At 37.2% G+C, this 22776-nt stretch overlaps 1 protein-coding gene across 17 annotated transcripts in view; it reads left to right on the top strand.

Annotated features, from left to right (window-relative positions):
* Nucleotides 1–22776, top strand: part of DLGAP2 (DLG associated protein 2) — a 465971-nt gene that overhangs the window by 280111 nt on the left and 163084 nt on the right. The window lies entirely within an intron of this gene.

Raw genomic sequence — 22776 nt, 5'->3', positions numbered from 1 at the left:
TAAGGATTTTCTTCAGTTGTGTTAAACTTGAGATAAAGTAGACATAAATATATCCTAAAAATTCTTGTCATTAGCAACAGTAGCTTCATTCAGCAAATTGCTTTTCATTTCTGTGTTTTAAGAACAGGAAATTTTCTGATGGGTTTCACAGGTATAAGAATGATTGTTCAAGAATACTAGGCAACTACAAGTGCTAACAATAATTCAGGCCAAAGAATTAATTATTTTATTCCAAAAATGTAACAAAAATATTTCTGTTTTTTCTACCTTTTCTATGAATTTTTATTGACAGTAAGAAGACTATATAAGAAATCAATCATAATAGGTGAAATTACCACTTGAATAAGAACAGAATGCTTACAACACCATGGGAGGAAACAGAACCTCGCTTAAAAATGGATCTCTGAAAAAAATCAGGGGGAAAAAAAGACATTGTGCTTTCATTAAGGGTAGAATCTTCTTTCTTTTTTATCTTCCTTCCTTCTTGACATCAAAAATATATGCTGGACTCTGCTATCATCCTATTTATTTATGCATTTTAGTTGCCTCCCTTATGTAGACATTTTGTTGCAGCTTGATAGTGTGCTTATGTTTGATCTATATTAGCTATATTTGATACCCATTATCCAGAGCTTCTCCAATTGCTTTAATCTTTGCCATTGACTAATTTTCTGTAGGAAGCAAAACAAGACGGGTGAACTTGTGGTACTGATTCTGTGACCTGCACCTGAGTGTTGATTTCCCCTTTCTTGCAAATAAGCTTTCAAGTTTTGCATTTTTTATTCCAGCTACATGAACTAATCTTTTTCTAAGAAATCAATCCTGAAATGCTAAGAACCTCACATGCAGTGATGCAGGATGCAAACTAGGGCAGAAATGAGTAGAAAACATTTTGTTCTAGAGTTCATGAGTCTGTCTTATCCCCTCTGGGTATAGATTATGTTTCAGGACATTGAATAGCAGCATAAAAAAATCAGTTTCTTTTGTAGCTAAATGAACTATGAATTAAATTTGTTATCAGATGACCAGTAGCTGTTAAGCATTTTCCAGCTGAGTAAGCTAATAAACCTATTTACTCTTTCTGCACGAGCAAGCACAGGCCCATTAGCTGCAGATGCCTTCAGCAATATTCTCTGACATACAGAAGGTCATTCTCCTCTCATTGTCTTCATATCTTTATAGTTTAATGGTTAGCAAAAGAACAGCTGCAATAGTTCTAATTAGTAATTTAAAATTGCGGTTGTAGGATTTTTATCCTCTTTAACCTCATTCTGACAGATTAGTGCTCTATATGCATTTACTTTGAAGACTTGATTTAAACTGAAATCACCTGTAGTAATTTAAATTGTCAGAGGCTTTATTAAAATTTTGTAGGAAAAATGTTGTGCACATCAAAAGACCTTGCTCTTGTTCTTTACTTTGTTATTCAGCACTTGAGTGTTCGCTTGCAAGATCCTTTGCAAGTGATGGATCAGGTAGAAGCTAATGGATGATTTAATTTACCATGTCTTCTGACAGGTACTGTGTGCTTTCTCATTTTGTGACAAGGTGGCAGGACAGGTTCGGTTTTCTGATACATTTCTCAGAACCTGTTGCACTCCTGTAAGTTTCTGCAGTAGGCAACAAAAATGAAAATACATTACTGCTTTTATTGCCTGGATGGCCATGTCTTCATCAGTGTCTGGTACAGCTGCTACACCAGCCTTCCGTTCTCTCTTGCAAATATTTTTTGGAAGGACAGAGCCAGTTCACACTACAAGTTCACAACACACAGACATCAACAGGAGACAACAAATTTCATTTTTGCTTTGTAAGAGTGATAAAGTTTGTGATCTTTTTTGGTGAATCGATGGAATGTTGCTTCTAGACCTTTGGTTTTTCTGCTTTATCAGAGCAAGAGTTGTTTTAATTTTTTTTTTCACTGCAGTGAACAGGATACCTGATGGAGAAGAATATACTCTCCAGCTAGAATATACACTATATATACAGCTAGAATATACACTAGAATATACACTAGATATACTAGATATACAGCTAGAATATACACTAGAATATACACTCCAGCTAGAAGCAGTTTTATTCCATGCTCTTTTCCCTCCTAGGGAGCTTATATCATGTTAGAAATATCCACTTGTTTCTATAATTTCCTCAATTTTCTGTTTTATTTCTTTTTTTTTACCTTTATTACTGTGCTACATAAGCTTCTCAAGTTTATAAGAGGTATTTAAATGGCTGCTTACGTTTCTTTGGGTTTCTGTTTTCATTTCACACCTCAATTTGCTTAGAATGATTTCCAAATTTCCAGTTCCACCACGAATGAGTAGAACTCTTTTGTAATTACTGGTACCGAGAAGAGGCTAAATATTAATAAAATAGTGTTTTTACTTTTACTAAGAGGCTAAAAATATTGATTCCATTAAAAAATATTGATATTCTTACTGTGAATATTGACAAAGGGTGCTAGAAATAAAATCAAATTTAATTACAATAAATATCTGTTTTAACTCAGTCATTTTTCTGTGCTCTTCAGATATACCCAATTGTTCAGTTTTTAGCCAGGGGGAAAGAAGTGTTAAGTTACTTAAGTGCTAAATTAAAATTAATATCAGCAGTAAACCCTAAACCGGCTGTGAGAAACTTCATGTCATCAGATGAACTTTCCTGCCTTAGGGCGATATCTTCTGGAAGAAATACGGCTAGTTCTGTTCTCTCTTATTGCTTATTCAGTAGTGGGCCTTCTATATATTAGAAGTCTTTATCTGGTTTAGACTTCATTTCTGTGTGTTCTTTGAGCTCTGCTGACACTGACATTTTTGATTGGAAAGGTTTTCCTTTCTTTTGGTTGCCCCATAGCTTTCATCATACTTGCTTTCATTGCAGAACAAGGAAATCCAGACTTTGCTTTGGGTTTTCCTTACTTCCCCTTCCTGGTGCTAGAGGATTCAAGTGTTTGGTCCTCAGGCTGGCCTTTCTCAGTTCTGCAGTTATTGCATGAGTGAAGAAATTGAAGTTCTTGCTATGTGAGAAGTTTGTAGCTGTATGACATGGAAAAGCATTTTTCAATGCATTTGAAATTCTTATCTCAAAATTTCTGAAGTGTCATTTCCCTTCCACAAGTGTTTTAGAGTTTGAAGTACTCTTATATATGAACAGTTTATGTATAAATGCTTAGGACCTGGTTACCATAAGAGCTCTAATGACTTCCAAAGCCTCTGACAATTTGCATTGTCTGCAAACCTGGCCTCTAAATACTCTTTCAGTATTTGAAAGCTTATATGGCTAGAGTTGTTACCACACATTTTTTGCTCACCATCTATGTAGGAATCTTATTTTATTTTCTGAGTGTGGTAATCAAGCTGCCAATATATAATTCCTAAATCTGACACCTGGGGTGAATAGTCAATCCCAGAACTTCCATAAAGAATACACCACATAACTGATAACAAACATCTTTGTTTGCACTGAGGGAGCATAGTTATAGTATTAAAAAAAAAAAAAATCAAGAATATGTATAAATCACAAACCCTGAAAAAAAGTAGTTTAAGAACTAATATTTTAAATAGAGGACATGGACCAGAACAATATTTTGTAGACCAAACTTCTTTTACTGTATACTATCTTGTAGAGAAAATTACTGGTACAAAATAGTTGTTTTACCAGGGTATGCATAGTCTTGTCATTATTCAAGCAATTTTTCATAAGAAAGTTATGTCAAAATCTGACAGAAATGGGGGAAATTCTGACTCTTGCTGTCTACCTCGTGACCTGCACTGCACCTTTAATAACACCTCAGAAGTGCTGTTAAGGACTTTGATGTCCTAAAGCCAGCTTTTTTTTGAGCAGGCTTTAACACCTGAAAATAGAAAAATTTTAAAATGGTTGGGCTAAAACAAATGGTGTTTGTCCATTTATTTCCTCCTGGTCTCCATGTCCTTGCATGTACCAGCGATCCTTTCTTCCCATCTTGGTCCCAGCCCAGGAAGCTCTCGATTGACTCCCGCAAGTTGTGTTCAATCCCTTCCTCAGCGGTAGGAAGCAGGTGCACTGACCTGTGCCATTGGCTATTTGCTGCCCCCCTCCCACCTGTCCCTCAGCCCGTGGCTCCATGCTGGAGACCCCACTGCCGTGGGGCACATCCCTGCCCTCCCCTGGGGAGGAGCAGCCCTGACCTTCCACTTCACCCAGAGGAAGGCGCGGCCATCAGGAGAAGGCAAACAAGGGCATCCAACCCCAGACTATTGAAAAACAAAGCCCAAATAAAATATACATTGTCTGCCACTGCTGAAGAAATTATTTCTTTTGGGAAAGTTCAGAAGACAGTTTGAGAACCACATGCTGATTCTTTCTGTGCTGCTCTTTCTCTAATCCATACACTGATACTTCTAGGACAATCCTAGGTTGTCTTAATGTGAGTATATTATAATATTGCCAACTTCTAATTCAAATTTCGATTTTCAAATTTCGATTTTCAAATTTCTGAGTGCCATATATAGGCAAAAAAGAGAACAACCTGTGTCACTGAGTACAGGAGGATTTTTCCTCCCTGTTGACATGATGGTGCTTGCTTTCAGAGCAGTGATTCACTAGGTGTAAATTAGGGAGCCCCTCAGTGTTTGATTTTATCTGGGGACCAATTTGAACAGTACCTGAATGCTTGTTCTTGTCATAGCACTGCCATTCACTCCAATGTTTTCCTCCTGCAGTTCTTAATCTGTGGTCTGAAAGCCTAAGTGAAACTGATTATGGCAATTATCTCTACCCAAATGATTTTTTTTTAACTCTGAAAAATTCTAGGTCATGATTTGCACTTCCACAAATTGCTGTACACCAAATGCTTCATCCATTATAGCTAAGAATGATAAACCTAATGTATTTACTTACTGCTCCTGCCAGCCCTATGCAAGGTTTCAAAACAAAGCTAAAGTCTCACAGCTTCACAGCTACTGTATCCTACTAATGTTGTTCTGGTTTAGCCACAAAAAAATGAATTACTGTACTTTTTACACACTTGAGCACAGGTTGTGTATGAGCTGTTCACACAGTTTCTATTGCTGCTAGAGGCTGTTTCAAAGACATTTCCAGCCACAAGTATCGCCAGAATTTTCATACGCTTTCATAGCAGCAGTAAAAGGTTGGTAAAATATGGCTAACTGGAAATACACACTTTATGAGCAGTGTTTGAATTCCTAGCTCAGTGGTATTAACTGAGACTAGAAGGGAAGTAGGATTGTTGCATTTACAGAAAATAGTCCTCAGGCCTATGTCTTTCATTCTCCTTTGTTTTGTACTACTCATATGAATTTTAAGAAAATAAAAAATAAGTGTTAAGCTGGTCTTTTCTGTGGGTTTGTATCTCTGAATTCAGTGTTGGGGAATGTTCTCACCCTCTGCTCCACCAGAATTCTGGAGGAAGGGGGAAATATCTCCCATCAGTTCTGCTACCATCCCTTGCACTTTTGTTTGGATTTGTTAAAGTATTTCAGCTTAAGGGTTCCAAAGAATAATACTGAGGTAGAACTCCCATGCAGACAAGGAATAAAACCCCTCATATTGTATCAAAACAAAGGACTAAATGAGTGCTTTTCTGTTGACCCTTGTGAAGGCTACTATCTCTAGCATTTCCAAGTTTCACTGAGACTAGAGATTTCTAATAAGGCAGTTACATTGCTTGAAAAGAGTGAAACTTTCATAATAAAAATAACAACAGTGATGTGTTTAGAAACATAATTATTGTGTTAGTAGATACTTATCACTTCATACCATTGAAAGAGTAAATCAGGGCTTCATTTCCACAGCCTGTCTATAAGCAAGGGATAGATTGAATTTCTTTTGTATAGGAAGGTATAGACTTATGAAAAGAAAAATGCAAAACAGCGTCTGTGTGGAGCCTTTTATTTGTCCATTGCTTTTGTGGTGGTAGCAAGGTTTCTATCCAGTGCTGCTTTCAGTTTCAATTGGTTTGACTTTAATGGGGAGTTTCAAGAAAGCATCACACAGAAATCTGTAAAAGAAGATTTTATGTTGTGTTTTTTTTAACTATAGGTATTATTATTTGTCATCGTGCTTGCCACAATTCTTTGTTGCTCTTAGTTGTAATGTTTAATTTTCCTTTCCCACTAATTTTTTTCACTTTGGACTAACCTGAATTGGCACAGGAACTGTGTGAATATGTATTCCATTAAGTATCATGAAATATTCCTTCATGTAAGCATTAAGGAATCTTCTGAACTTTTCTTTTTAAGCTATTTGTATTGCATTAAGATTCTTCTGATATTGACAGAAAAGAAAATGTATAGATCTACTGTTTATTGACTGACAAGGACTGATCTAATATTAATTCAAAATATTACCAGTAGATCCCTGTAATAAACAGAACATAAGCTTTCAGAAAACTAGGCCAAGAAAAGAAATGCACAGAACAGCCAGTCTATCTCCTGCCCTTGTAGGATTGGTGAAGCTGAACAGGTGTTTGATCTAACCGGTTTTTCATTGCTTCCAGTGTTGGAAAGATGATAATGTCACCATCAATTCTGCTCCTCTGCTTCACTATCCTTGCTGTTAGAAATTTCACCTGATATTTGACACAGAATAAGCTATTTTTTTTCTGCATATGAGAATAGAAATGGATTATTCCTTCCCTTTGGCAACAACCTTTCCCACATTTGAAGACTGATATTGTACTCTGTTGGTTCTATACCTATTAGACTTTAAAGCAAATACTCTTTCAGGTCATGTATTCCAGAGTTCTGATCAGTGTCTCCTCTGTACACTCTCTCCTGTCAAATCTGCAGACAGCTGAGGCCCTAACCTGTACTGCATGAGAAAAGAGAACAACTTTCCATGTCTTGCAGTTTCTGCCCTTGCTTATATGTCCCACTATGATTCCTATTTCTTTCCACAAAAAACATGATTTTGTCTATCTAAAGTGTGATAAACTGTAACAGTGACACTTTTTTGTTTAGAACAGACACATGGCAATCTGTCCTCCAGCTAGTATCTTAAAATTAATTTTTCCCCACTGAGTTCAGTATCTTACATTTGTCCTTACTAAATTCAATCCTATTTGATTTTTTCTTTAAGAATTTTGTTTAATTTTACAAGATAATTATAAGCCCTCGTACTCTCCCAGTGATACACCCAGCCAATCAGGCAATCCCATCTGATCAAAAAAAACCCCAAATTGCCATTACTTATTTGTCAGTATTAAGTGGGGACACCCCATTTAACATAACATAACATAACATAACATAACATAACATAACATAACATAACATAACATAACATAACATACATAACATAACATAACATAACATAACATAACATAACATAACATAACATAACATAATGAAATGGCCTTAACTAGTGCCAGGGGAGATTCAGACTAAATGTTAGGAAAAAAAATTCACTGCAAGTGGTCAGACAGTGCAATAAGTTACCCAGGGAGGTGGTGGAGTCACTGCCTCTGGAAGGTTCAAGAAGTGTCTGGATGTGGCATTTAGGGATATGGTATAGGAGTGATTGTGGTGGTCCTGGATTGATGAACTGGATGATCTTGAAGCTCTCTTCTGGCCTTGATGATTCTGAGATTTCAACTGTGAATGACTGGGTAGGATACAAAATTTTGACTTTCTATCAATTAAATTAAAAGTAATTTCATCTAGAATGTGTATTTCCCATTGTCTGTGACAGTGCTACCTTTGTCATATGGGCCAGTGTCAAAAGAATAAGAAAGTCAATTAAGACACACCTGAGGCTCACCCTCATGTATAAGATTTTCTACTCTAAGACAAAATGAAATAATTTTATTTGACACAGAGAAAATGTGGCTTGCCACTCCTTTGCTTTGTTCTTCCAAGTGCTTATATATTGTTATTAGTTTTAATTTTTTCCTTTCCCCAGAATTTCTAATTTCTACAGCTTTATGACTAGTCAGCCTCTATTCCCTACCCCTTCCTTTTAAAGGTTAAAGCTCTGTTTCCCTTTGAAATCTCTTAATATGTTGTCCATTCTCCACAAGATCGAGATAATTTAATAGAATTAGTGAAATAAATATTCCTACTTGTCCTACAAGCCCCAGCTACCAAAGAGTAGTATTTTTCTGTCATAGCAGAAATGTGGAAGCCTGCTAGGTACTTGTCTCTAGTTACCCTGGGCTCTGCTCAGATAGGCCAGAATAAACACTCTCAGTGCAAAGGCAAATATAGAATGTCATTAAAAAACCTTGAGCTAAAATGAAAAAATGGTCTGTAAGTAACAACTCTCCTTTTGTCCTCCATCTACTAACAAATATGCTGTAAGTACTTGTTCCACAAGTTTTCCAGAGCTGTGCACTAGGATTAGTCTGTTTTCATACCTGTCTTCAGGTAACATAAATTACCCCCTGGAAATGTGTTTTTCTCTGTTGGTTATGGAACGAGACTAAACAAACAGCATATACTAAACAGCTAATTTTTCATAGGCTACATGCAGACATGGTTATTAAGGAAATTTCATTAACTTTCTCAGCAGAGCAGTAGTAGAGCTGGTAATCGGCCAAAGCTTCTGAACTCCTGTCTTTGACTTCTTTGCATCTCTAATTGTTGCCTTTATACATTGCATTACAAAAGAGAACTTAAACTTGCAGCTAAAATATAGAACAGCCAACTTCTGCTATGTTTTTGTACAGAAAATTATTATTTTTTATTTGAGACTCTGAGAACTCTTTCAATATGGGCATTGGTGAATGTAATGTAAAATTCAAATTTTACTTTTTAGATTTATTTTTCATTCCAGTACCTACTTTAAGTACTGTGCACCAAATTATCAGGTATCATTGTGAAAACTGCCCTCAGAGTTAGGGTTTGATATAATATATATTAATGATTGCAATGGAGATTGATGGGATATCATCTTTTTGAAGGATTTTATGTTACTGATTGTACAGCTTTACCTTGGGCCAACTTGGTAAAAGTTTATTAGAGAGAAAATTTAAAGCAAACGTGAAGCATATTATTTCCCCCTTTTTTTCCTTTTCCTTTTTTTTTTTTTTTAAGCATCTAGTTTCATAGGTCATGGAAAAAGTTTTTCAGAACATTTGCACCTCTCCATATTTTCAAGTTTTTATATGATTTTTTCATATCTTGTGTCTAAAGAAAACTAATAAAAAAACTATTTAAATGAAGTTAATCCCTTGGCATGTAATCAAAAGTGCTGAGAATTCTGTTTTGCAATGCCTGATTATTTTTACTCTTCTCTGAGGTGGCAGCACATCAGATGTAGAATATGCATCAACTTAGATGTAAAGATCCATTCATCTACTTCACCTCAGAATCAGTGAAGCAATCAGAAGTAATCAGAAGCAGTGGTGCTTTCATTGCTGATGCCTGGTCCTTGTAGTTTAGAATCCAAGATTTGTCTGGGAACTCAAACTCATTCAGCTGGCCTTAGGCAGAAGAGTGGTGTAAGTCTCCTTCAACAATAAAATAACAGAACAACAACGGAGTCTATTCCACCCAAAGGTACACATGCAATACTGGAAACATTGGTAAAAATTAGGAAACCTAGGGCACATGCATATCCTGTAGTTGAATGTAAGGACTGAAAAGAGCTGATCAGAACATGGAATAGATTTCTATCAAAGCACACAGCACAGAAGGCATTGCTCCACTGGTTTAACTCACCTGCCACTCATGTTGCTGTAATGTCCTGCTGCTCCCTCAGGATGGCTGCTCACAGAGCAAAGGCTGGAAGAGGAGAGATGATGGGTTATCAATGTCCAACATCTCTTTGATGAGAAGTACATCCTATACATATATAATGTGTGAGGAGAAGATGAAGAGGCCAAGATCTCACAGGGAGGAGGAGCAGTAGAACAACAACATGAAATGTGAGGGCAGACAGTTCATGTCTTTGGGACATCTAGGGATGGGAGCAAACAATTCTTCACTTTTGTTGCTTTCATTGCTTAGAACCTATTCTGTTTGTCTCAGTACAGAGCTGAACCTACTGAAGAAACAGAGTGGATTTGATAAGGACACCTTCAATCACATCCAAAAACTTCTCCATGTTAGCAAATTCTTGATACTATGCAATAAATTTGGGTGAAATGCTGCTTGAATTTATTTAAAATCTGTTCAGGAATTAGAAAACTATAAATTTTTTTTCTGAGAATACAGATGGACTCCAATAACATGTTTTGTAGTGCTGTCTCAGAAAAGAAAGAAAAAGGTAAAAAATCCAAATTAATTTAAGTTTAATGGTATCTCTACTGAGATTATAAAGCCAGTTCTAAGAAACTGTCTTGCCTGAGGCTGCTGACTTCAGTTTTCTCTCATAATTAGACTTTCTTACACAGTGCGCCACATTCAGTTGCAGTAAGACAATTAAACTAAGAAATATGAAAGATAGATATTATCCTCTCCACTTTATGTCAGTGAAGTAGTTCTTCTAACAACTAAATCACTGCAAGATTTGTAGGACACAAAAACCAGCTTCCCTTTCTCATTGATAATAAGTGCCTGAAAACAATTGTATCTTACTTTTCAAGCAACAGTATTTAAAATTATGTTTCTTATTATTTTTATAACACATCCTCTCACAATATTCAATTGGTGCAGGATAAATGCTAAGTAGAACTACAAGACAAGAATCAGAAGTTGTTTGGATTGCTTTTCTTGGGTTTTTTGTTTGTTTGTTTGGTTGGTTGGTTGGTTGGTTGGTTGGTTGGTTGGTTGGTTGGTTGGTTGGTTGGTTGTTTTTTAAATATCATAACCAAATTTCCTGACAGGGATGCCATAAAATACACTGACCAAGAAATACTGTGAAGGCAAATTAAGATTGCAATTAGGAACATGCATTACTGGAAAGGATTTTGAGTGTTCTAAGTCTCATGGTTTATTTTATTTTATTTTATTTTATTTTATTTTATTTTATTTTATTTTATTTTATTTTATTTTATTTTATTTTATTTTATTTGTGGGTGATTTCCAGACTTATGAGGTTGTGGACTTGGGGGGCTTTGAAGGGGTTTTTTATGGCTCTCATCATATGTTGTATCGAGGTTCATATTCATAATATATCCAAATGGGAAAACGTTGTTTCTACAAAGTTCAACCAGTTAATTTTGGAGGCAGATCTAATTCCATATCAAAGCTGTTTAAAAAAAAAGTAAATTAATACAACCTTCCTATTGTTGCATGTTTTGTTAAACTCCAGAACATATAATATGTAGAAATGCTAAAATTTGAGAGTAGGTCTTTGTCATTTAGAAATTGTACAGGCAGATGAGACTTGGCTTCAAATACAGTTATTTTTTAAATTTTCTGATAACTTTTTTCCTTCCATTTGAAAATGCTGATTTTTTAAAACTGAGTTTTTCCCGAGAACAAAGCAATTTCTTTAGAAAAGTTTTTCAAAGCCAAAGTTGGTCAAAGTGAGAGACCCAGAACAATTTGGCTGCTTGCCTATTTGCCTGCCAGAGTGCAGAATTAATTTGTAGCTCAGATATGTATCCTGGATTTAGAAGTAATTGATTTTAGTGGTAATTGATTTGTTCACTCTGTTTTAACTGTACATTCATGTATTTTACAATAAGCTTCAGAAGAATCACACATAGGATTTGGGTTATGAATAAATAGTTGTTATCTCATCTAATAGTTGAACATTTAAAATTTTAAAAATCAAATACTTTGGATGGTGAACCATATTCTGTACTGGAATAATTCCACTGACTCCAGTGAGTTATAACATGAAAAAATTTTCCCCTCTGATTATATTCCACATGAACAATGTTGAAAGCACAAAACTGTGTTGAAAGAATGCTAAACCAACCAAGTGAAGCAATCAAATCTGGAAATGCCTGTGGGCAAAAGCCAATTCAGCCTTTCGTTCATTCTCTTGTGCATAGAGATTTTAATTACATTATCACGAACATTCCCCCATGAAATCCCTTCTCCTGTTCCACAGTCTTTTCCTTCTGAATTCAATGCAATTCTTACCTCTATGAAATTAAAGGGTGTCTTGCAGGCATTTCTGATAGAACTCTGGTGCTTATCACTGAGAACATTGACAACTTTCCTAAGTTTCCACGTCAGAGATTGGGCATTGTTAATGAATGAGACACAAACCACACCTCATCATGGATGCACAGCATCTCCAGGCCAGTCACACGGGGCGCTTTTGCCTCTTGTTCCTGGTGGTCTTATTTCAGCCTCCAATACAGTTAGCTCCTGTCACTCCAGAAATATAAATGAATCCTGCCTTTAGTCTGATGGCATTAGGGTGCACTGTGCACTGGTAACTACTAGAGCTTTGTATTCCTGATCCAATGGAAATGGATTCTAATACATTTGTAGATAAAGCAGAGAATCCTACTACCAGTAGTAGGGGAGCCCTGCCTCAAACAGGGGGAGAAGAGGGACAACTGGCTGGATCTAGTATGCAACAATTCAACACTATATTCTGTTTTTCCTACCCTGATGAAAAGCTGTAGCAAGAGATGAAGTCCAAAGGCATGGACTTAATTAACTGAATGGGCTGTTTAGGGATGGTCCATAAATTGAGTGAAATGTGTGTGTGTATAAATACACGTATATCAAGGCACTGGAAGAATGATGATGGATTACTGGGATGTACTGGAAAGTGTAGGATGTGGTTATGGCATAAATTATATGGAATAGAGATGGATAACACACTGGTTGCAACTAGGATAGAGTTAATTTTCTGGTACTGTGGTACAATGCTGTGTTTTACATTTAGTTTGAGAATTATATTGATAACACTCTGATTTTTAGTTGTTGCTAATAGTGTTTACCCTAAACCAAGGAGTTTTCAGTTTCCTATACTCTGCCAGGGAGCAAGTGCACAAAATAACTGTGAGGGAGCATGGCCAGGGATATTCCAGGGATGACCAAAGGGATATTCCAGACTACACAATGTCATGCTCAGTGTATAAACTGGGGGGAACTGTATGGGCAGGACCAATCACTGCATTGGTCAGCAGGTGCAACTGCATATTACATCATTACTTGTCTTTCTGGGACTTTATTCCTCTCCCTCTTTTATTTCAGTCATTAAATTGATCTTATCTCAATCTCAGGTTTTACCTTCTTCTGATTCTCCACCCCATCAGGGTGAGGGGCTGTGAGCAAGCGGCTGCATGGCATGCAGTTGCTGCTTTGGATCAAGCCACAGCTACTTAAGTAGATGCTGCTTTTTTTGGTTGATTTTTTTCTCCTCTTCCTTATCTTTTGCATAGCTACAGTCCTTAGAAGGCTCAGTTGTCTTAGTATAACTGGAATTGTCCTAATATTTAGTAAATCACTGAGTTAGCTTTGTCATACAAAGCTCAACTTGGTACTTTATATGTCAATGTATAAACATAGTTATTTAGTCTTTCTGAAATCAGGCAGGGCATCAAAGTCTTGAAATATTGGTTTATCTGATAAAAAGAAAAAAAGAACAGGAGAAAAGTACTGTCTCTTGGTTAGCAGAACATAATGAATGATGTATGAAAGACCAGATCAAGCTGAACACAAATGTGAAAGCAATCTCACATGATTTAGAGGAAGAGAAGCTGTTCCTGTGTTGAATATGAGAGAAAATAACCTTTTGTTTAGAAAGCCTTCTGATTCAACAGCTTATATTTCTATAATTTTCAAGGAATAAACGAAGTCACTAAAAATTGAGGAAAGTGGGAAAGAAGAGGCATTTCCGGAAGTTAAAGAATGAGATAAACTGAAAGAATTTGACATGAAAAAGCAGGTTCTGGGACACATGTCATAGTATTTGACATGATTAGTGGCATAAAAGGAAAGAGTTGAATTTCAGAGGATTTCTTACCTTTCTCATGAAGAAAGCAGATTTAGAATGGAACAGCAGTAAAACTGAGCAGATATATATTTTCTTAAAGTTCACTTTTCAGGAAACAGGAGTTTGTTTCTCTTTTTTCTTTTTTGGTGTGGTGTTGTGGAGCCTCTGTTTGAGACTCTGCATTTGCCAGAGCCTACTTTCAGAATTTCATCAGACTGTTTAACAAATACCTCAACATAACATACATAATTTGGATTTTATTTAGCATAATTTTAATTTTTATTGTTATCTGATCTTGAAAATTTGATAGCTTGATAGAGTCTGAGTCATGATATCACCATATTATGATGTGTATTATGTATTTACTTCTTGAGTCATGGAATGCAAATGCTCCATGACAATGTATGATAAATTGAAGTTTTAGCATTTCATATGGAAATATAATGTGATTAAATTTATATATCAGATACAAATAGACTCTCAAATTTCTACCATCTATTTGCTGTCAGATATGGAAATTCTATGTATAAATAATGATTTTTAGATTTTGAGTAAGTGTAAATAACCGATGGCTGCCTGTATTAGCCACCTCCTGAATTTGTGTTTTTTCTCTATGATATTATTCATAAAAATAGGAAAGAGTTACACTTGATATTTGATAACAGAAATCAACTCTAGCCCAAAGTTAATACTTTAGGTTTTTAGCTCAAGAACAGTACTGTACTAACCACAGCTCCACACATCCTAGATAAGGCCAAGCTGCACTTCTGGCTGGACTGGAATAAATTGCATGTGTCCTTTAAAAAAATTAGTTAGAAATACAACTACCTAGAAAGTTTTAGGTGTCAGGCTGTCCCCATGAGTTGTGAGATGGGCTGATGGGGAAGAAGACTGGCCTGGGTGAACAGAGAACCTTTTCTGGAACTCAGGAAAAACTGGAAAGTTTATGACCTTTGGAAGAAGAGGCAGAAAACTCAGGAATACTATAAGGACATCATGAGATTAAGAAGGGAGGAAATTAGAAGGGCCAAAGAGCAATTGGAATTTAGTCTGACTACAGATGTAAAAGACAATAAAAATGTTTCTATAAATACATCATAAGCAAAAAGGGGGTTAAGGAGAATCTCTATCTCTTATGGAATGCTGTGACAAAGGATGAGGAAAAGGCTGAGGTACTTAATGCCTTCTTTACCTCAGTCTTGAACAGTAAAATCAGTCATTCTCTAGGTTCCAGGCTCTGGAGCTGGAATACAGGTACAGAGAATGGAATGAAACCCCCATAATCCAAAGGCAAACGGTTGGTAACTTGCTATACAACTCACAAGTCTATGGGGCTGGGTGGGATTCACCCAAGGGTACTGAGGGAGCTGTTGGAAGTGCTCACCAAGCCACTCACTCCATCAGTTATCAGCAGCCCTGGCTAAGCAGAGAGGTCTCAGGTCTCAGGGAAGGTAGAAAATGAGAGGCTAGGACAACCAGGGCACAGCCAGCACAAGTTTATGAAAGGCAGGTCCTGCTTGACCAACTTGATCTCCATCATGGATATTGTCTATATGGACAAATAAAAAGCCTGTGACACCATTCCCACAGCATTCTCTTGAAGAAAATTGAGCCTATAACTTGGATGGTGTGCTGTTCACTGGGTAAAAATCCGACCTAGCCCGGCCTAGAGAGTTGTGGTGAATGGAATTACATCCAGCTGGTCCTGAGTGGTGCTCCTCAGGGCTCAGTTTTGGGGCCTGTATAGTGTTTTTATCAATGAATTGTGCGAGGAGATTGAGTCCACCCTCACAAAGTTTCCAGATCACTCCTAGCTGGGTGGCAGTGTTGATCTGCTGGAGGGTAGGAAGGCTTTGCAGAGGGATGTGCACAGGCTGGATGCATAGTATGAGGGATTGTGTGGATTCAACAAGATCACGTGCCAACCTCTGCCCTTGGATCACAACAACCCCCTGCAGTGCTGCAGGATGGGCACACAGTGTCTGGAAAGCAGCCCTGTGGAAAAGGACCTGGGGATGCTGGCTGACAGCAGCTGAATACGAGCCAGCAGTGCCCAGGTGGCCAAGAAGGCCAGTGGCATCCTGGCCTGTATCAGCAATGGTGTGGCCAGCAGGAGCAGGGCAGGGATTGTCCCCTGTGCTCAGCACTGCAGAGGCCACACCTCGAGTCTGTGTCCAGTTCTGGGCCCCTCACTGTGAGAAAGACACTGAGGGGCTGGAGGGAGTCCAGGGAAGGGCAATGGAGCTGGGGAAGGGCCTGGAGCACAAGTGCTGTGAGGAGCAGCTGAGGGAGCTGGGGGTGTTTAGTCTGGGGAAATAGGCTCAGAAAGAACCTTGTTAAACTCTACAAGGACCTGAAAGGAGCTGGTAGTGAGGAGACGTTGGTCTCATCTCCCAAGGAACAAGTGACAGAGCAAACACATTTATATTGGGTATTAGGAAAACTTTCTTCACTGGAAGAGACGTCAAGCATTTGAACATGCTGCCCAGGAAAGTGGTGGAATACCATCCCTGGAGTTATTTAAAAGATGTGTAGATGTGGCACTTAGGGACATGCTTTTGTGGTGTACTTAGCAGTGCTGGATTAATGGTTGAACTTGAGGATATTCAGGGTCTTTTTCAACCTAAATTATTCCATGTTTTTAATGTGTTGGTTATTGAATGATCAGGCATATGCAATTTTAAAAGTGCTTTTGATCTTAAAAAGGTTTGTGGGTATGCTGATACCAAAGTGGATTAGGTACAAGAGGTGCTCTCACCTCTTCCACAGCTAAGCCAGCTACACAAGTGGAAGTCGCTGGGAAAGCATGAAAAATGTTTGTGTTGACCTTTCTGAAAAACTTTTTCATTTTTATGCTTATTTTACATAAATGCACATAACCTCATAAGTGTGCCTGTAGATGATACTGTGAGCCTTCCTGAAAGTGTTTGGATCATGACAAGTGGTGAGGATGGCATGCCTGTGGTAGTCCACTGGGAAATCCTGGCTCAATACAAGGCAGTAAAGCTGTGATGAACCCCACAGGGTCCAAATTACAGTATACCTGCCTCAGATGATAGGTGTCCTCCATGACTGCTCTCAAAGAGCTGGGGAATGCTGCCTCAGTAAAGTCTCAAGCAGGGTGGGTGCTGCTGCTGCTGTCGGTACAGCATCCATCAATGCAGGAACCAGGGCGGGGATTTCATCCGTAATGTGCTTTCGGTTTCCTGATGAGAGCTACTTTGGAAAGCATTACTGTTCTGATCTTGAGATGTCTGTATGCAGCTGAAGGTTCTACAATATATTTTAAGATGCTCTTTAAAACCCCACATTGAATTTGGATAAACCAGTCCTGAGGCCATGATTATACTATGAAGCATGAAGCAGACCAATTACTCGAGATCAGCAGCAGAAGAAAATGGATTAATGATGGCTTTCAAAATGTGGGGAAACTGTTTCTGGAGTTTATATTTTTTGTTAGTGGTTGTTTTTCTTCAGTTTTTTACCGTGAGATAGAGTAAAGAAATGAGGAAAACATGTTTTGGAAGAAGAGAAGCAAATCATGATCCAGTTTAGTTGGTCAGGGTAGATGCTGCTACCACAGCAGGCTGTAAGGTACATGTGATGAAGTGAAGGACCCTTTGAGGGACTTCCTGGGCAACCACCTGAGAGCTCTCATGTGCTGTTATGATCCTGTGCCTCTGTGCAGACAGCTTGTGTTGGCCTCCCAGTCATGCACTGTGAAAACTGAGTGAGTGTGCAAGTACAAGGTGAGCCATGTGTGAGAAGATTTCAACGGCCAGTGTGAATGATTGCTGATTATTAATAATAACAGATGCTTTCTGTTACAGGAGCAAGACTTATTAATAAAGCTCCCCTAATCAATATGGGGTTTTTTTGTGATCAGTCTCCCTCAATTCAGTTGTCTCATTAGGAATAATTGACTTCTTTTTTCTACTCTGTCATCACTACAGCCATATGTGGCCCATAATCTATGTCACTCTTCCAGTGCTCAGTCACTCTCATGACTGAAAAAAAAGCTGTTTCCTGGTGTTCTGGTAGATTCTTTGTCTGTAGCCATTGTTCAAGTTCTTCCTGGAATAACATAAATCCAAAAGCAAAATATAAAGTGGCAAGTTCCAACCTGTATAATTATCATATAATTTTAAGAGAAGGGGAAAAATGATCAGTGAGTACTTGCACTAGAGGCTGACAGGACTAAGATTTTTTTTGTCCAGGACTTATTTTAATGAGCCATTTTAGGCATCTAAGACCATCAAATTTACCAGCTGTAAACCAGTCATTTTTCCATGTCTAAATCATTCCCATTTTATTCTTGTGACTGTCTCAGATCCACACCCATATATGTAGATTATTTTCCTGGAAGATTCTTATGGTGAGATTCATCTCCAATTACCTACACTACAGGTTATGCAGATATGTAACTGTCTAAGCTGTCACACTGTAGTAATTAGAGATCTTGTCAATGGAAAGAACTCTTCTAACTATTCTTCTGTACAAGTTTAATTTCTACTTTTCAATGTAATTAATTGATTCAACTTCAACTACTTCTTCATTGGAGCTAATTGAAGCTCAGAAGCATATCTCACAACAAAGCACCTCTACTGAAGAAAAATAAGTTTGAATCTTACTCTTAATGGTACTGCAGGAAGGAATGCTGGTTACATGAAACCCAGCATAGCAGTGTAAATGTATTCTATCTGTCTCAATATGATGTAAATTTTTATCAAAAAATTAATACTATCAAATTGAATCAGAGCAATAAATAGGCTTCCAAATGTTACATTGATAATTCTTTGTAACTAACTGTATAGCTGGATTTTTTTTCTTTGAATTATCTCCAAAAATAAAAACAAGTTCCAAATGTCAGCACAAGTGAGCAGTAGGTTTGTAAGATGGTGACTGATGATGGCATTGTTGTGAAATCTTAAGTGAAACTTTTATGCAAACTTTTTTTTTTTCTTGTCAGGGAAGTTCTGAAATAAAAGATTTACATTTTCATTAAAATTTTAATTGTGCTCTTTAAAGGATTGGTGGCCAATGAATGCAAATAACCCATTAATGAAAATAAGAGAGACTCTGCAAACAGATTTATTGCAGTAGGTTAGGATTATAGTGACAGATAATAAATAGTGGAGACCCAAGTTGAGGCAACAGGACTGTGCAAGAGTTGCTTCTACTGTAAAAACAGTTTTTCAGTGAATAATTTACATAATTTCTGGAGCTGAAGGAAACTCTCCCCCTGTAGAGGCTAATGCCAAGAGTTGTTTTTAGCCTCTGGCTTTAGGTTTGGGTAGTACCAAATTAACCCTCAAATCTTGATGCAGCCAAACTCACAATCCAAATCCAGTCCTGAGATAGGTGCAAATATTTTTCACTGACCTGGTTGTCAAAATACAGTTGTAAATTCTATTTAATGCAAATCATCTTTCATCTTCAGCCATTGCAGCTCTATGTCACTCTTCATGCTCCTTTTTGTAACCAGCCCTTTGTATTCCAAATATTATGAGCAGATGGACTTCACTCATCTTGTTTAAAGAAGACTTGAGCTTTGTAGAATTAATGGTCCAGGTGTTGTGCACATCTGCAAGGGTTCCTAAGTTCTGCTGCCCAGTTAGGGATTTATAATAAAATAAGATTGAGTCTAACTGGAGATTTAGCAAAGTAGAGACACTTATTTCTTGCTGACAATCGCTGTTGAAACACTTAGAAGCAAGGTAAAAATCTTGTATTTTCAGGAGAGCACAATTTAGCATTCATTAGCTTCTTCTAACCTTTCTAAGCAGGTACCAGCTCCCAGAGATAGTTTGGTATTACATCATCTTGCTGCCAATGCCCTGGAGAGCCTTTAATGTTAAATGACTTAAATTTGCTCTGCACCTTAAATGTGTTTTCCTGTGCACTCTAAAAGTCATCCCTTCCACTCATTTTGTGTTGGCATTCTGCCAGCACGTGTCAGAGGCAGCCGTGCAGTGCTTTGATATTTTACTGTAAGCACAGCACAAGGAGTGCCACGAGAGGGGAAGTCAAAAGCTGAGCACTGCATAGTGCAGTGAACACCATTTGTAAAATAGGAGGAATGGGCCTTGGAGGCAAGATACAGAGAGGACTACATCTTTGTTAATCAACTCTAGGAAGAAATAATTAGTTTATTGGCATGAAAATCTTGTGCCATCTCCAAAATCTATTTTGCACTGAGTGAATAAAATGCATTGTACCAGAGATACTGCTTGCTAAAAAGTGCACACACATTCCCTTTTGAAAAAATGTTTTGCATTATAACTCAAAGTCAACTTTATTATCAAACACTAGTTATATTACCTATATCAATGACTTATAGTATGAATCAGATTTGGATTTCATGAGTGTAATTCCTTGATAACTGCTAATGTGGCCATGTTAGCTATGTTGCTTTAAAAAGGGGATGAAAGTGTGTCACTTTTATGTACTCCACTTTCATCTCAGATTCCTACTGCTTAGAAAATCCTATGTATGAAAATAAAAGGGAATAGCAACAAATCTGGGCAATTCACTAAATAAATGGAATGGAGTAAAATTGGATTCCACCTGTTCAGGCTTACTTAATTGAAAATCAGTCAAGGAAACTGAAAAATGCTCTTAACAATAACAGGAAATGATGATTTTTCTGCTGCCCTTGAGTCTATAGAAGAAATCTTATGACAGAGATTAAATATTCCAGTTGTTTCAGCAAAGGTTTCATTCCATTATAACTGCAGTAATTTCATATATTGAACTCAAGCAGGGAAATGTTGCACACTGTATTTATCTTTACATGGGAAACTTTACCTTGCCTGCCTATGCAGTGTTAGCTCATACTCTTTGTGAAATGTAATGATGGAATTGGGGCATGTGGATCATGATTTGTGGGTTCAATATACCATAAAATCTTCTGGTTTCAGCTAGCAAAGTAGGTCACATTTCCTTTAACAGTTCACACAGGACCCATGCTTGGGTGACAAACTACCTTGTTTTCAGTTAGCGTAGGCTGACTTGTAAGAAAATAAACACATTCACAATTCATATCATCAGCTCAACACAAAGTATTACACAGTAGTGTTGTTTTATGCCGGGACAAGAGCCTAATTAATTTGCATAAACTTATCTACATTTCTTTCAGAATAGCATTTTTAATAGTGATTTCTGCTGCAAGTTACAATATGTCCATGAACTTTTCAGATACAAGTCTCACTTTTTTGGTTTAGCTTTGAGGGGCTTTTTGTTTTGTTTTGGGTTTCCTGCATTAGTTTGTGTTTTTTGATTGGTGGATTGGGTTTTTGGTTTTGTTTATTTTTTTTTAATTTTTAAAAATCCCATTGTCTGAGTAGTTATTTTTTCACTGTGATAGGATCTTGGATCTTCAGATTTTGCATGGGGATCTTTTTATTAATGACATAGAACAGATGTTTTCAAACACCTTATTGCTGTGTCAGGATTTGCCACAGGATGTGCACAGTGACAGCAGTTTGGAAAATTCAAGTATTAGATCATTTTTGGGTGATTCTGATTTGCAAGGTAGCTGCATGCTGTCTATGTGCTCTCAGGAGCAGTCACTGCGTAGCTAGATGCTCCATTTATGCATAATCTGGTTTTGGTGTGGTTTTTATGGTCTCCTGGGAGGCAAAAGCATTTTTCTATCTCTCAGACTCTGAAATAAAAAATCCTGAGGATGCTTTTTTTTTCTCTATAGTTTATGATAAAGCCTGAGACCCCACATAGCGGAAGTGTTAGTTAATTCATTGTGTTCAGCAGTTTGGATTTCAGAAATCAATTCTCTCTAGTGAATTTATCACATTTTAGGTTGATTTTCTCCTGTGCTCACTTACAAAACTAAGCATGTTCAGAGTCCTCAGAAAATGTCTCTTATTGTTGTAAGTTATTAGATCCTAGCACATTTTTCCTCCTGTCTAAAGAGTTCCTTTTGCTGTTCCAGGAGTTAATTAGTAAATATTTTCCCAATGACTTTTAGAATTAGCTACTGCATTAGAAAAAGTTCAGAATTTCTGTAGCCTAAACCATTAACTTCAAATCTTGTATCTGTTGACTGTTGTAATAAGAAAACAACTTGTTTTTTTAAGATTAAGTAGTTTATAAACAGTACTTTTCCAGGCACTGCTAGTAAATACAATCAATTCCTAAAAATTACAAGAAAGCTCATTTATAAACTTATAGTAGGGTGGATTGGTCAGCCACAATCTGTTGTGTTTTTCCAAAAGAGTGTAGTTGTTGTACCCCTCTGTGATCCCACTTGCCATACAAAGGGAAGAAGGAGAGTCTGAAGGTCTCACACTTTCTTGGTGAGCTAACAGGGACCTGGTGGACTGCTCCTAGCAACAGGACTTGTTCTCCAAATGGGCTCCCGTCACTGTCTCGTGTGACAGAACACTAAGAAGGGGTTTATTTTCACCATGTGTGTCTGAGAATTAACCATTTACCTTGGCAATGCAACTGTGATCCCAGCTGGAATTGACTGTGCTTTATCAGCCTCCACTGCTCTTCTGGCTATAGCGTAACTCCTCAAAGTTACCAAATAAATCTTTGTTAAGAGCATGGAATTTCCAAAGGTGCATCACTGGTGTGCCTTCCTGCTGTGTCTTCAGATGGGAGTCACCAGTGACATAAATGGGAGGAAGCCCTCTTTCATGCTTATGGTGTAGAAATAATTCCAGCTCTTTTCTCTTTTGCAAAGCAGATAGATTGGGGAAAAAAAAAACTAAAAGTGTGAAAACTAGAATAGACAAAATTATGTCTCTTATTAGTTGTGATCATGAAAGAAAATATTTTTTAAAGAAGCATTCAGAACTTTTCTAATTATTGTTCTTATGCACAAAGGTAGAACAAAAGTTTATACTCAAGATATGTGCTTCTGAAATCAGAGGCTCATTTACAATACACTGTAAAATTCCTATTTAATTGTGGTATGTCTTAAACAGTAAAATAAATTAGCTTCTCATAGTGTTCAAAGCTTTC

The sequence above is a fragment of the Catharus ustulatus genome, chromosome 3 (assembly GCF_009819885.2).
Source record: "Catharus ustulatus isolate bCatUst1 chromosome 3, bCatUst1.pri.v2, whole genome shotgun sequence".
NCBI lineage: Eukaryota > Metazoa > Chordata > Aves > Passeriformes > Turdidae > Catharus > Catharus ustulatus.
This window is presented reverse-complemented; position numbering and strand designations above follow the sequence as displayed.